Genomic DNA, 14081 nt, shown 5'->3' with positions numbered 1-14081 from the left:
AACACATTTTATGAACCGAGCAACGTCATGAAGCTGGTTGTACATTACTGTGAACTTTTGGGGCATAAGAGCATGGCGTGTAGGAACCGACCACTCAAATTTTCGTGGAAAATTAATTGCCTTCATTTTCTTTACACAAGTCAAGCAACAATTGCCATGAACGGAAAATGGGCTTTAATTTGGCAGATTTGGTTTCCGGCTTTATTTATTGAGAAATTTTTTTTGTAGGCACCTCGACAACCACACAAAATGGAGAGTTGAAACTCCAAATTTTGGGGATTACGGTATGTTTACTTAAAATTCGGACATTTAATGAAACGTCCAAATTCTTTCAGAATTACTGCATAGTGTTTTCCTCTTTTCACACAACTAAAAACTATTTGCTTATCTCAAACACAAGCAAAGTTATGACGTTTTTTCCTTATCGTCTAAAAACGTCTTTAGAAAATCGATTGAGTATTCTTCCCACGGGATTTGAGTCAAAGAACAGAAACTGGTCGCAGGTTAAACTATTCTGGACTACTCGTGCTTACCATATGGTAAACTAGACCTTTTATGGTGCAACTTATTCTGATACCCAACAGCTCACGTATAGAGTCGTGTTGGTGCTTACTGAGAGCTCTGATGACAGCATTGGTACCCAAAGCAAGTGTACAACAATAGATAAGATTATTTTTCTGTGGCTCAGCTGACATTAGTATGAAAATGAAATATCCCAATAACAATGGTTGAAGAAGGCGAGAAAATGAATAAAAAGCATTCGTGAATACAATAGTCATGGGATCCTTTACGAGAGAACATTATGACGTTTTTCCAAAGTGTTCAGCCTTAAAAGGTCCAGAGCACAGGAGCTTTTGAGGTACCTTTTAGGATATTGAACCGAAACAAATGAGACTTGTGATATTTGATAATCAACTGATTTATCGCTAATAAAAACAATGAAAGTTTAATGTATAGATTTAGAATAGGCCCTTTGCAGCTGGGGTCACGTGAGCAAATTTTTCCTAGAAAATTTTGATATTATGAGCTATAACTTAAAGAATGCCAGAAATGGAAAAAGTGCATCAAAATACCCAAATGGCCAAGTTTGAGGCCCCTGGAATTAAAGAGTAAGTTTATACGACAGTTTGAATTTCGGAAAATTTAGAGGATTTGTATGGAAAATGTTGCTGGAGGGCAAGGCCTCGCTCTCCAGCAACTTTTCCCATACAAATCTTCTTATTCTTTTTAAAATTCGGACCGTCATAAAATCTCTTTCTTTAATGATGGGGGCCTCAAACTTGGCCATTTTGATATTTTCGACATGCTTTTTCCATTTCTGGCATTCGCATTCGAGATAATTAGCCTTGAATCTCAACAAAAATGCTGACATCAGCATTTTCCTGAAAAAAGAAAGAAAGGATATTTCTTCACAGATTTCCTTAGAATTCGCCTCTGCATATAGAAAAGCAAACACATTTATAAAGATCTTAAAACTACATGGTAAATGGTAACTTCAAAATCATTTTTGGTGTGTTTTTCAATAACAAAATCGCTGCAACAGCGTCTTTAGCGTCTCTGACAGCCTTCCTCTGGTTCAGCTAAAATACAGTCTAAACACCTTTTGCTCACAACCAGAAACTAATCACGTGTTGAATAGGCTTACCACTTCCATTTCATAACATAAAATGTAGGGGTAACCGCGCGTTTTTTAAAGTTATTATTTTTTAAAGTTTTAATGCTATTGATCTTTTTGAAAAACTTTTACGATGCCCGTTACATTTTTTCCTGTCACCTCCCCAGTAAGTAAAACATTTGTGTATCTCGCACTTGTTTTGCGCGCGCACTACGCCATCTACAGGTACATGTTTACAGTTGGATTTCAATCAGGAGCCATAATCGGGGACGGAGACCGTAAGCGCGCGCCATTTCTAGTATTGGGGTTGTCCCAGGGGCGGGGGAGAACACTCTGCGACGCCTGGCACTTTTTTTGTGTTTGGATCATCCAACAAAAAGTGACGTCACATCCGGTAAAAAAGCGGGCTGAGCGGCGAAATAAAATTTGACTGCGACATAATCGTTCTCCCTGTAAGTAAAACAGCAATATTTCGCGATCGGCGGGATATTTCTAACGTTTTATTTGGCCATGATAAACAAAATTTTGTCTTGTTCCTCGCCATATCGTTTGTTTGAGGAACAGAACAATTATTTGTTCAAAAAGGCGTGTGTTTTTACGAAATGTCGTCGTTTCTTCGTAACTGAATTCCACAGGAGTCATCGTTTACGTGGAAATAATGAATTCTAGGTAAGTTGCACTCAATTCAAATATCCTATTCTCTTAGGTAGGCATTACACTGAGAGAAAAGCGCCATGTCAGTTTTCTAGCCATGGGAGAACCTATTTAACAGAAGCCCATTTTTTGAAATTTACCATTAACAAACACAGAGCTGTTAATCGTATCACACTGTAAAGATCCACACACATAACGGGGCGGAACTTTCTTGCCAATCGACACTAACTCAAATTCTTGTTCTTGCTTGTGACTCAAACTGGCATTATAAATTCTGTTACGATTTGTTAAGAACCTTAAACGAGATATCTTAATGTTTCCCTTGGTAATCCCTTAATAATGGTAAACGCTTCCTTTAACACGTACTTTAGCAGGCCGTGAACCCCTTAAATATAAACAAGAGGATATTTTTATGGGCGATTCAGTAATCAGGGCATGTCGTGTTTTTTCAGTTATAATGTAATTTATTTTTCTGTTTCAACAGTGTTAAATGTCAGTGACACTATAAAGTTTCAATACACCCCCCCCCCTGCCCGATCCTGTGAGGTCAAGCATGCACCTTTAATTGCTTCGATTCCTTTCAATTGCCTTGTTTACAGACAAAGTTCCCTATCTTTTAATCCCTAACTATCAAATGTCTTTGCAACTTATTTTGAAAGGTTACTTAGACATTTTGCCCTATTTTCAGTTTGCTTTCTCTATATAAGCTTACATCAAGACATTTCAGTGCCAGAGAATGAGAGAACCCTAGCAATTCTGACAATTCTCTCTCATAGAGTTCAATTATTTTAATTCATCACGCTTTCAATGTGCGATCTTAACAAACTGTTTGCAAACAGTAATGAAATATCATGCCCCAACACGCAGCCATAAAAGGAAGTCTGGGAACAGGTAATAGCAACAATGACACTACCAGGCTGGTGAATGTTACAAGCTATTATGAACTCATGTCTGACAATGATGAGTGACCATGAAACATGGTGCGGTGAAACTGAACAACCAGACTGCAACTGACATTGCTAGTGTTAGTGTTGTGAAAGTGATTGCTAGCTAGTAGTGTCTGTGAACTTGGACCAGACCAGAAAAGAAAAGGTTCCATACTAGAAGTTGACTGAGAGTAACAAGTTTGTTCTCAAAAACTGAAGAAGCTGCCTTATCAGACCGTCTTAAAGCCAGCTTCATCGCAACTTGTCAAGAGTTCCTGGATTGTGTATGTGGGAGGACTCCTTGTAAGGATATATATCGGGAAGCTCTGCTCAAAAGTTTTCAGGCTTCAGATATAACTATTAAAGGTAAGGGATTTCTGACAAGTTGAATTCAGGTGTATAATGAAAGGGTACGGAAATCTTTCTTTTAGGGATTTCCTTCTTCTAGCTCTAAAATGTTGTTGATAATCTCTCATTTACTCTCATGAGCCAGAATGAGGGGATTCTGATATATTGTTCAAAAAGATATTTTAAAACTACTAAGGGTTTAGAAAAGGGATACAGTATTAAGGGGTTGGACCTTGAGGTGCAGCTTCCCCATTTAAAACTATGTAAAATACCTCCCCCCCCCGCCTCTCCTTGTGTAAAAAGAATGTTCAAATTGTTTTCTGGAAAAAAGCAAAAAACAAAACAGTGCCAATTTAAGGGATTGTGTGATTATCAATGTAAGTTCCCATTTGTATTTTGAATTAAAATGGGCCTAACGTTATCCACAACAGTATAAAATAACCATACTTTGCAGCTTCAGAGAGAGACTCAAACTGATAATGAAAACAACTTTTATTTTTGCCCCTTCCTTTGTACCTTGTGATATTTTTAGGAAAATTCTCAAAACGTCTCTGCCCAAAGAAAATAAAGAATATAAATGAAAATCACTTTTTTTATCTTGAAAATGATCTCTGAGACAAAAACGTCCTTTTTATGGCTAGTTATTATCTTACAATGTGTTGAGAAGAAACTGCTTATAGGAAAATATAAATGTTCAACAAAAAAAATGAACAGAAAAAACAACAACAAACTTTTGCAGTGGAGCTCCTATATTCTTCAACTTACATGTAGGGTAATAGAATCTGTTTTTACACTTTCACACCAAAGAAAACACCACAGAAATGAGAATTATTGTTATTGTGTCCGAGCTGCATATTTTTTGAATGGAAACATTTCCCATAAAATTTCTACGTTATATTCTTGCCAGTACATGTACGACAACATACCAAATATTAATACAAACTGGTGTAGTTTAATTTTCCATTTAATTTTTGTAAACCTCTTACAGAATGCAACTTTTGGTTAGGTTGCACTTCAGTGTCAAGGAAGAAATCACACCAAGGTGGCTTTGCATCTTTATTATGATTTCCATTATCAGTAAAAAAAAAATCACACTTGGACAGGTCTCTTGATCATGAGGGTATTTGCTCATTTACCACCTATAAAAAAACAAGATATAATGTATCATTTTTACCTGTGCTGTAAATTTTTCAATTGAAATCAGTTTGTTTCTACTTTTAGAGTGGTTTTTAAAAAGATCACAAGCACACCACCCACCCCTCAATCCCTATTCCTACCCTACAACAGTACAGCCAGGATCCCATATCAACCCCCCAACATAAGTGATAACTTACCATAATACTCCTATACTACAATACAATCTTTGTACAGACAGACCTAGATTCAAACATCAGATCTCTGACTTTTTGGTCCACTTCATCTCCACTAAGCCATGAAAGCAACCATTGCAAATGTCCTTATATTTGTTGGTCTAATTTATTGTTGCTCTCAGATTCCCCCTTCCCCTTTGATGAAATTAAATTGGTTTAAAAAAATAAACTGGTTTAAACAAATTAAAGCAGAGGTAGAAATTGAGCCATAAAATTACTATAATTTTAGTATGAGGATATTGAAATATAGCTATACTATTAATATCCTTATGTTCTATTGTAAAGACAGTGTAACTACTCAAATTGACCTTCATTGTCAGAGACAAAAACCTGAAAACATCTAAACACAGGTCAGTGAGCATATTGCCAGTTTTGCTTTTGCCAACAACCATTCTGCCTCAAAAATATAGAAGATAATGACAATAATAACAGAACCAACGTCTGTCAATTCAATAACCACACCAAATTCCCCTCCAAATTCCTTTCGACACCGTAGAGTAAAATTTTGCCAACAGCATAAATTCAACTCAATGCTTTAAAGTGCTTCTATCCTTAAATTTTCACTCCTTGAGTCAGAATTTTCAGGTGTATCACCTAGAATTCCACAAAAGATTAAAAATGCTGTTTACCTTTTGCAGATATTTGCATCAGTTCCAAAGATATGTAGGTTGAAAAATAGAAATATGCAAATGAGGTGACTGATGTTGTCATACACTTAACCCAATATTACATCAGGTTGGTAGGCTTATACTTAGAACTACAGGAAACACACCTATGGCTATAAAAATTATATACAGCCTGTATTTTCCCATGGCAACTTGCTCTTTTCCAGTCCCCTCTAACCTGATTTCACTAATTCAGTGATTTTCAGCTTGAAAAACGTTAAACGAGGCTACGACTTTGACCTTGCATGTTAATACATGTACGCTTCCTAGATCGTGCTGATGAGGCACCATTGGCAAATATCAAAATGGAAAGCCAAAGGTGGCCAGAAAAGCCTATAATCATCAGGAAAGGTTGAAACCCAGTATGTTGCCATGGTAACAAAACTGTTATGCTCATATTATTGAGGACATCCGCAAATTTCATCATAATAGCACTTTAAAGCACTGTCCCTAGGAGCCCATGGTCCCTTGTATCTGGACAATAGTTCAAAACTTGCCTGGGATGGATGATCTTAATGGTAGGTGGGAGACTCCCAGAATATTGGGGTGAGTTGCAAGAATGTATAATTATCTCTTTGCAGGAACTCATTAGACACTAACACTACGAACATGACTGAGTTTAGACAATATATATTTTGCTTTTTGGATACATGTATACCGTTACTGGTCATACAAGAGGTACCTTGCTACTGAGTTAAGTCTTAATGTGTGTATTTTAAAGGAGAAGGTCACTCCAAAAAACATAAATTTTATGTCAACGTTAATGAAAACCTTGCACTAAGGTTAGCCACTCACAGAAGTTTCAGCGTCTGAAGTGCAGGTTTTCCTTATGAAGTTTGCCTCCAAAGAAGCACCCAGGCCAAGTTTTCATGACATCATTCTGTCTGACGGATTTTGCCCTGATAGCTTGCGACAAGCCTTTTGACTACCACTCTGGGTTATGGCTGCTCTTGAGACATATTATTTTGAGCTAAACAAGCTCTAAACTCCTTGTGACGGATGCCAAGCCAGTTGCAGGTTCTTCTCCTTCCCACCAATTTCGAGTTGGACAGAATGAAGTCACATAAACACAGCCTCAGGCTGCCAAGACAGTTGCAAAATGGTGGCCTCTGAAGTCGCTTCTTAATTTCGAGATGAATTTCTTAAGGACAGTAGGTACTTGAGAGGCTGAACCTTTGGTGAGTGGAAATGCTGAATATTCACTTGCTGTAAGTGAAGACAAAAAAAGTAAGCTTTTTGGAGTGACCTTCTCCTTTAAACTGAAAACATGAAAACTGAAAACATGTGAGCTTAATGCAACAAAATGTATATTAAACTTGGGCCAGTTCAGTATGATTTATTACAAGGTTTAAATCAGCCACAAAAAAATTGTTAGCAACTGATATTACTTTGTGAAGGCTTCTGGAAGGGTTTTACTTTTATAAAGCACCTGGCAGCAAGTACTATTTTGGTTTACTAAAGAAAGACTCTTGTTACTGCTTAAGGAAACTGTGTTTGGTACAGTAGGTGTCAAAATATTATGGCTTTGATGACATGATAATAGAGATATCAGCCTTGGTAATTTCAGGGATAGTGGATAACCAATCTCCAAATAATAGAGTTATGGGACTTCACTATCAAAGTGATGCCTAATGCTTATTATAAATTTTGTATATTACTCCTAAAATGTACGATCCAGAATTTTGTTTTGTGGGTAATAGCTCAAATTCATTTTCACCTCTGTGAGGTACAAATATTCTTAAAACAACCGACACTGACAATTTTAAATTACAGTGGAACTCTGTTAATCCGGCTGCTGGGCCACAAAAATCTGACCACATTAACAGTGTGGTTAAAGGGGTTCTTTAAATAAGAAAATGACCAACTGACTGAGCCTTTGTTCAAGCCAGAATCAAGTGGCCGTAATAACAAGGTGGCTATGTGAATGGGGTGGCCATAAGGCAGGGCTCCACTGTAGTGATGAACATATAAGATGATCCTCTCAAACACCGACCCATAAAGATTTTGGAAAGTATAGTTTGTATACTCAGTTAGACAACACACAACTTGGGCCCAGAGCTGACTAGAGATATTCCATTTTATATCCACACCCCCTTCCCCCAGCCACACACTAAATAAGTCAATATTTACCACCTAACAGAAAAGATAAAAGTGCAGAAATAACTCTTTCATAGCCCCGTCTAAAACTCATGTCAACAAAGGAAGAGGGAGTGTGGAAATAAAATAGAATGGCCCTACTAGGGACCATTTATATGGTCTTGGGTACCCAAGACAACCCTTCTCCTGAGTTACCCTGGCCAAGCTAACTTTTCATTTATTTCTTTGAAAATTCAACCAGCTGTTTACATTTAGGATCATGAACCTGTCTTGCCTGCAAGACAACAGGGGTGGGTGAGTTGTCTAGCCTTGGCTCATGTCACGCCTTGGCACCCTGACAGGCAGGGCAACTTTTCTTTATATAAACACTTTGGCTTGGCTAACCAGGACAACTCTTCGCATGGCGAGTGTCACATGATGCCTAGATTTAGAATTTAAAGCAGAAATATCAATTTACAAAGAAAAGAAAATTAACTCAGCAAAACCCACTGTGATTGAATGACTGAGGGAAACTCAAACAAAGAGGGATATTGCCCATTTGATTATTCAATAAGGGTTTTGAATAGTCATGCAGGGTCATATTCAGCCAAATGCGTGGGGAAATAAATGGCAAACAATCACTTTAAGATCAAACCAAGCTAGAATTCTCAGCCCACCCACAATGGAGCAATCACAACTGACCTTTGTGAATTATTTGATGCATGTGTATGAGACAGCCATTTTTCATTCTTTCTTTACAAGATGGAAGGTAGATGCCATTTAAACATTGATCAAATAATGAACAAAGATCCCGTTGCTACAGAGCTACATTGTATCTCCACCAGATTAACAGAAGATGAGGTGTTGTAAACAGATCTTTGGAAGAACTAAAAAAGCTGTGAAAACAATCACCAGCAGCCTGTGTTCCCACAGCATCTCTTGTTGAGTCAATTTGATATATAGAACATATCTTTAAAATCTCAAAATAGTCGAATTAACTAATTATGACTACCAAAATCTGCGATTCTCCCTACACTATTTATTACCAGAATAAAAATTTGATAACCTATTTACCACCATGGTAGCTGACACAGTTGCCCTAAACATAATATTTGACACCCTTTTGTTTATGGTCTTATCACTAATGATGAAAAAGTAGCTTCTTCTAAACAACATTACCCAATTCAAGACTAGAGTACGAAACCCATATCCTATTTAAGGCCAAAATGGCCAAAACTGATACCCTATTTATGACCAAAACGACTGAAAAACCATACCTTTTGGGGCCACACATACCCCTATAGTGCAAATAAGGGAGTACCCCCCGCCCCGGGTCACAGTAGAAGTGGGTACCTATCAAAAGCGGAGGTAAAGTTAAGGGCTAAGGAGCTAACCCTATAAACAGGCCAACCCTCCTCTTTTGTAACTGCCCAAAGAAGTTGATCCCTAGGCCAGCATTGCAGTTCAGACAATACAGAGGAATATACAATTGACCACTGGATAAAATTTGAATTCTGTCCAGCATACATGTATATTTATGAACAGTTTCACAGTACCCGGGGGGGTACTCCCAGAAAATTTGGTGGGGGAGTGCTTCACCCCTTTGTTGATCTCTTCGGGGAAATCTGATATCTCCAAAGCTCGCCTCTAACTCTCAACATTGCTTATTTCTTACAGAGAAAAACCGTATTCAACAAGAGATACGGAAATAGGATACTAACCTTGAGTATACGCTTCAGCATGTCTTTTCCACCACACGCACGTGGATACAGAGCTTCAACTGTGTTCACTTTCAGAAAAAAACGGCTTCTGTTAAATATGTTCCCGTTGTGCACAGTGCAAACTATGGCCAGCAATACTTCATCCAGGTTGTTGTTAACATTATAGGCTATTGCACTTAGTGTTATAACCAAATCAGGAACAATAAGAACCAAAAGTCGGAACAACACCAGTTTTGAATATGTGTAAAATCCGCCGTTATTTTCCTTCAAAACAATACTAAACTGTTCTCTTTTGCCAACAGTTTTGCTTCAAAAGTCGAAGAAATGTGCCTTCACGATATTTCTATCCTCAGTATGGAAGGACACGGACCTGATGGTTTGCAAATAGAAGAAAATCTTCCCCAATCGAAACGCCATTTTTTCGCTTTGTGAAACGGGCTGCGCGGCACCGTTTAAACCGGATGTGACGTCACTTTTTGTTGGATGATCCAGTACAAAAATTTCAGGAGTCTTCTGCCCCGCCCCTGGGTTGTCCCCATGATATGGGACAATAATTCTATTTTTAGAACAAATTGCGCCATCGCCTGCGGCACACGCGCGTACATGCTGCGAGGATTTCTGCGGATGTCGCGCGGGGGAAATGGCGTTCGAAATTCCTGAAATTTTTCATGTTTTTGGCCCACAACTCAACGCGTTTACGTCTGTTGGAATTTTGCTTAAGTATTTTCGTCGTAAGCTGCCCCAGTTCGAGGGAAGTAAGACAGTGTCGAACTTAGGTATGTTCCGCTGTAAGCTTATATATATCGCTGACCAAGTTGTGTTCCGACGGATGCTTCTTTTACATGAGCTGTACATTACTCCACTTTAAATTTCATATATGTTGAAGATTAACAGCTTTTCCATTACACAGCAAAAAACTAGCTGGATATATTTAGATATAGCAGAGCTTCAGGACTTCATAGTTTCCTAGCTCCTTTTGCCACACGCTTGGGAGGAATTTGTCAGTCTATCGCGACCGAAAAGTAAAACAAAATAATTGCTTGTTTGAGTTTCGCTTGAGTTGTAAGCAACGCTCGATGTTTCATCAAGGCACAACTGCTCAGTTTTATTCGTGCAAAATTCCAGTAAATTCTCTGTTGTCGATGAATGAGAGCGCCCGCCGATGCGTGTTTTGTACAGTCAGTAAACATGACAAATTGTACTTCCGCCGCACTTTCGTGTGAAAGCGTACATCGAACTCAAACAATAACTCTATAGTTTTTAAATATGTTTTACGATTGATAAATGTTTGAGAACATATTAAAAGCTAAGCTGAAAATATGTGAATAAAGCAGAAATAATCAGCAAAGTTACGATGACGCTTTCTTTAATCAACTTGGAATAACGATTTTGATTTTGTTGATCGAGTTATCAAAATTCCTTGTCTATTTTCATTTTCGCAGTGTAAAACTTCACTATGCTTATGTTGAAGAAACACACATGATGTTAGTAGCCTTTTTTGCGTTCGTGAAATTTGTTGCAGCATCTCAGCACAAAAGATAGCGAAAGAAATCTTTGTCAAGATTTGTTGACAATTGAAAACACCGACTCGGACTTGAAAGTGCACGAGCTGCACTATGCAAATGAGCTAATTGTACGCGTCAGACTTTCCTTTCAAAAACTTTTGCAAACTCACCAAACAAGCAGAAACAATAAGAAACCATCAAAACAGGTTTTGGTTATGATTAACCATTGTCTGAGAAACTCACAAATTAACTCGATACCAGAGTAGAGAGTTTTCTTGCTATATCCTTAAGTCAGAACAAACGCAAAAACATACGCGTAAGCTTACAACTAGCGTGAGCAGATCTATTATTCATTCCCAGCGCGAGATTGAAGTCTTGTTTTCGACCCTGAAAAACCCACCTTTTGCGTTAGCTCAGAGCATAAAACTACATATAAGCGCCCTGGTTCGTATTCCCTGCCTTATTCCCTGCCATCGCTGTGAAAAATACGCAAGAGAATGTCTCAACTCTCACCATTTGATCACGCAACGTGACAACATCCACGCGAGAGCCCCAGACATGTGCGTGAATCCGCGCGGATATATGACGTCAGGATGGCGCAATTTGTTCTAAAAATAGAAAAATTGTCCCATATCATAGGTGCGCGCGAATCCCGAGACTTACGGTCTCCGTCCCCGATTATGGCTCCTGATTTCAATATAATTTTCGACAAAGACAGCTAGCTTTTCAGCTGGAAGACGTTAACAGTTAGTGGTTCGCGATATGCTGATATTCTGTTGTTCCTGGTTTAAGTACAGGTACATTAAACTTGATTTGGTCACAGTAGGAAAATTTTGCTTTCATTTTAGTCGTGTACTTGGTAGCGTAATTGATTGCGTCATTGTCAACCCAGCGCGCACGTGGCGCTTGAACCATGCCCTACGCGATGCGTAGAACGTGTGCGCACTAACAAAAGTAGGCACCGTCCTTAATAACTCCTGATCAACTGAGAAGTGTATTTTTGTATGTGTTTGGAGGATATCTATTCCCTGAGCCTCTAAGAAAGCAGTTCACTTCTCGCAGCAGATAATCTCTGCAGGCAAATATTCGTGCATGTTTGGAAGGAGACGTAACTATTTCAAAATATTGATGGCATTTTGACAGCTAAATATCAATACGCTCAAATGCGAAGGCGTAGCGTGCAGTTTTCGTGGAGTACTCACCAAGAGAAAGTTAATGGAGCGCCAAAGGCTCGAGTCGCAAGGGATGGTTTGGGGCATTCCCGGGAAATTTTACTATCAGGGGCTCGGAAATGCCGTTTTCCGGCCATATTTTCCAAGCAACAGTTTCATACACCAAAACATGGATAAACGATGAGAGTTTGGTAAATTATGTTCTTTACGTGTTCGATTATTGATATCAGGTGTAATAGGAGAGTTTAGGGAATGTCAAACCAGCCGATTTAATTATTACAGACGCTTTTCACCAGTCAAAATACAATATATAATTATCTATTTTTTTCTGGATTTCCGGAGGTACGTGCATGCGTACGTGCGTACGGGGGTTAATATGGATCCGAAGATTTATGACTTAAAAATGGTTTGATACCTAAGATATTTTTGTTTCTGCAAATTGAAAGATTTCAAAACAAAAGTTTTAGACACATTTCCAACAATTTTATAAGACGCAAATATGCAGATTTGCAAAGTTCGAGCTTGTACTGAAGCTTAGCATCAGGGTCCAGTTGCTAACAATCTAATATATAGATTTAGCCGAGCCTAAAAGCGGAGCTCCTGATTGCAATAACTAACCATAAAAAAAGAGGATTTGTCTTTCTTGGATCGGAAACTCAAAAAATGATCAATTGTGAGCATTTAATCGTTCAGCGTGTGGTTTCGCTATTAACTGACAAACTGACGAGACGATTGTGCAAGGAATATGTCGGAAGAAGAGCCAAAAAGGCGCCAGGGGTAAATTTGCGCCGAGATTTTGCCTTTGCATGTACTTTCTCCTTCTCCCCCAAAGTAATCACCTGGCTTGAACCCGCGATCCAATCCAAAAAAAAAAAAAAAAACAGTCCCTGGTCAGCGGTCAACTTCAGAAAACACGTGTCCTCGATAAGCTCTAAACCTGAGCCTGCGATATGGTCACGTAATACGGGTCAACGGATAGCTTGTTTTGATAGCTGTCAATTAACATGGATACCCAAAATCAAAGATATAGCTATGGTAATCGTGCTACTCTCTTATTTTTCAAGGTATTGGCGTACGGACGAACGTACGGACAGTCACGTGACAACCAAATTTTTTTCAGATCGATGGGTTACCAAATTTTCTAAGGTATAGGGCTCCGCTCGCGCGCCTTCGGCGCGCAGGAGTTCCACTAATGATGAAAAATATCCTGTAACAAAACAATCAACTGGATAGTAATTTTTTTCGGTCTGGTGTAAGATTTATAACACCTTTATTTGCGCCAAAAATATACAGATGCGTACATGCAAATAGGTGGCCAGCAGGGAAGAACTTAATGTTCATATAAAGCTGACCACCTTAATAAAAATTGGTAAACTACATATGCAATTCTAAAGCATATAATTATTATCCACCCTCTGAATAAGGACCCAGGTATAAAAGGGCAGGAGTTAACGAATCATAAACTGTAAAATACCACAATATATTTCAATTGAGTCCACCTTTTAAGTGGCGTAGAAAGGCTGTTGCCTTTAGGCATTAAAATGTGCAACTCTCTAAAACGCTTTATTCTGTGACAGATTGGAAGACGACAGAAGCACAGTTCTCTCACTGGAGGAAGTAAGTGATATGTAATTCTCCATTTCTTCCGAGTCCGTCTGCCGTCTTAATAGAGATTTTAGATCCACGTTTCTCGCGAACGGCAAATAAACTGGTATAGGTTACGTGACCAGGGCCAGACGTTGCGTTTGAGGTTTTGTTTTTGTCAAAATTGGCGTTAATTTGACAATTTCCAATGCGCTGACAAGATCTAGATGATTTTTATTCGATACAATTTACGCCAATCTAAATCTACTAACGTCCGAACGGCGAACGGCGAACGGCAAACGTCTAACCTCAAACCGCAGTTGACGCTTGCGGCAAACGTGGATCTGAAGGTCTGAAGGTCTAACATGCACAATGGAAACGGGACATGCATGGCGTCTTATTCTCAACTCAGTTCTTGGTTTATCGAAATGTGATAACCCAATAT

Source organism: Orbicella franksi, chromosome 6 (genome assembly GCF_964199315.1).
Source record: "Orbicella franksi chromosome 6, jaOrbFran1.1, whole genome shotgun sequence".
Classification (NCBI taxonomy): domain Eukaryota; kingdom Metazoa; phylum Cnidaria; class Anthozoa; order Scleractinia; family Merulinidae; genus Orbicella; species Orbicella franksi.
The sequence above is the reverse complement of the archived record's forward strand: the minus strand, read 5'-3'. Positions refer to the sequence as shown.